The sequence below is a fragment of the Penaeus chinensis genome, chromosome 1 (assembly GCF_019202785.1).
Source record: "Penaeus chinensis breed Huanghai No. 1 chromosome 1, ASM1920278v2, whole genome shotgun sequence".
Lineage (NCBI taxonomy): Eukaryota > Metazoa > Arthropoda > Malacostraca > Decapoda > Penaeidae > Penaeus > Penaeus chinensis.
The window spans coordinates 1,712,087-1,714,586 of record NC_061819.1 but is presented as its reverse complement, the minus strand read 5'-3'; the positions used below and the strand labels follow the sequence as shown (position 1 = coordinate 1,714,586).

The following is a 2,500-nucleotide window of genomic DNA, read 5'->3' as shown; positions in this document are numbered from 1 at the left end:
TCATTCTCTTCCTTCTTCTGCTCCCTTTTTCGTCTTTTTTTCTTCTTTACTTTTTCTTTCCTTCTTTACTTTTTCTTTCTTTTATTATCTTCCTCCTTCTCTTCCTTCTTATTCTCCCCTTTCTTCTTCTCTTCATCATTCCTATTCTTCTCCTTCTCCTTTTACATTCTGCTTTTTTATAAATGTTATTCTTCTTCTCCCTCTACTTCTTCTCCTTCTCCCTCCTCTCCTATTTCTTTTTCTTCTTCCTTTTTATTCTGCACAACTATATTTCTACCATCCTGTTCTGAGATTGTTAGTTATGCATGCATGCATGTGTGTGTGTGTGTGTGTGTTTGTGTGTGTGTGTGTGTGTGTGTGTGTGTGTGTGTGTGTGTGTGTGTGTGTGTGTGTGTGTGTGTGTGTGTGTGTGTGTGTATTGTATGTATGTGTGCGTGGGTGTGTACAGATATGTAAATATTTATGTATGTACGTATACATGCATGTGTGCGTACATATGTGTATATATGTACATGTGTACACACGCACATACAAATATGTAAAAAAAAAAAAAAAAAAAAAAGATCCTGCTTGCAGCTCTCGTCTTCCCTCACGAGTCCCACCCAGCGAGCTCTGAGCACCTCTGCCTCTCACGGTGCCAAGGCTGAGGCGGTCACGCACCCCCGCCCCCCCTACCCCCTTCCTAGATCTCGCCCCCTACCTCGCTCTCCCCCTTCATGCTCTTTTTCCCCTCCCTTTGCAATTTTTTTTTTTTTTTTTTTCTCCTCCTCTTCCTCCCTCTCCATTCCTGAGGCCTCTCCCCGCCCCCCTCTCCCCTGTCCCCTGTTCTCTTCCCTCCCTCTGCTTGCCAATCCCCCTCCGATCTTCGGCTTCCCTCCCCCCTCATCCCTCTCCCTTCCCTTCTGCTTTCCGCCCCCCCCCTCCTGCTCTTTCCCCTTCCGCTTTCCGTTCTCCTCCCCCCCCCCCACCTCCTCCTCCCCTCCCCTTCCGCTCCCTCCCTCTGTGTTCCATGCATAGACCCACTTGGTCTGCCTCGTCATTCTCTCTTTTATCAATGACCCTCAAGGAGGTAATTGCCAATTGATTGCTTTTAAGGATCTTGTTGGAGTGGCCATGGCGGTTTATTGCAGCACTACAAAGATTATCATTATATATATATATATATATATATATACACATATATATGTGTGTGTGTATGTGTGTGTGTGTGTGTGTGTGTGTGTGTGTGTGTGTGTGTGTGTGTGTGTGTGTGTGTGTGTGTGTTTGTATATAGTTGTGTGTGTGTGTGGTGGGGGGGGGGGTATGTGTGAGCGTGTGTATGTGTATATATATGTATCGTATTCTCTTTAATAAAAATAATCCACTTTAAAACAGTTCTAAAAGCTCATTAAATCAAGGTATTGAAAACGCTAATGAACAGTCTGACCTCCGAGTTTCACTTTTCTTGTCACTGCTCCTCTGACACATATAGTGTAGGCTTCTTATTTATCAAAATACATCGAGTAAAGAGTCCTTTTCGCGAATAAGTGTCTGTGTGCGTTCGTGCTTTCGGGTGCTTGCATTCACGTTTACTTTGTCATTATGATTCATAACCAGTTTTCATGCCTCTCCTGTCGCTATTCTACAATTTTTCTTTCTCGCAGTTTTCTTGGTTATCTTCCTTCCTTCCCTCTTGCCATTCCTCTCTCCTTCTCCTTCTCTTCCTTCCTTCCTTCATCTGTTTGTCTCTCCTTCCTTTTCTCTTACTCCTTCCGTCTCTTCCACCCTTCTCCATCGGTCTATCCCTCCCTCCCTCTCTCTCCGTCTCCTATCCTTCCCTCCCTCTCTCTCCGTCTCCTATCACTCCTCTGTTACTCCCTCTCTCGCTCTGCCTCTCCTTCCCACTCTTCCTCCCACATTCTCTCCCTCCCTTTCTCAGTACTTAACTCCCCTCCCCCCCTCTCGCTTCCTCCCACTACCTCCCTCCTTCACTTCATCCTTCATCCGTTCTTCTCTCCTCTTTATTCTTCTATCCCTCCGTTCATCCATTCCTCCCTCCGACCCCTCTGTACGCCTCCCTTCCTCTCCCCTTTTCCTCCTCCTTCCCTCCCTCTCTCTCTCTCTCCCTCCTTCCTTCCCTCCCTCTCCCCTCCTTCCCTCTCTCCCTCCCTCCATCCCTCTCCCCCTCCTTCCCTCCCTCTCCCCCTCCTTCCCTCCCTCCCCCCCCTTTCCCCCTCCCTCCCTCCCTCTCCCCCTCCTTCCCTCCCTCCCTCCCTCCAACTTCATCCCACGTAAGACTCTCCCCCTCCCCCCCCATCTCCCTCCGCACCAGGATATGGCGGCTCGCAAGTAAAAGTCCTATCAGCGGCTAGCAGAAAAGGACTAGTTTTTGCCTCGGCGCGTGAAGGATACTACACAAGCCTCCCACACGCACATGCACGGATGTACGCACGCACGTTTGCAGATATGCGGATCAGCAGATGCCTCGCGCACAGACGCGGACGCACACGTATGCACATAT

The 2,500-nt window shown here is 48.6% G+C and overlaps 1 protein-coding gene across 1 annotated transcript in view; it reads left to right on the top strand.

The window, feature by feature from the left end:
• The window catches only part of LOC125027919, a 17,986-nt gene that overhangs the window by 5,744 nt on the left and 9,742 nt on the right, over nucleotides 1-2,500 (top strand). The gene's annotated exons all lie outside the window — the stretch shown is intronic.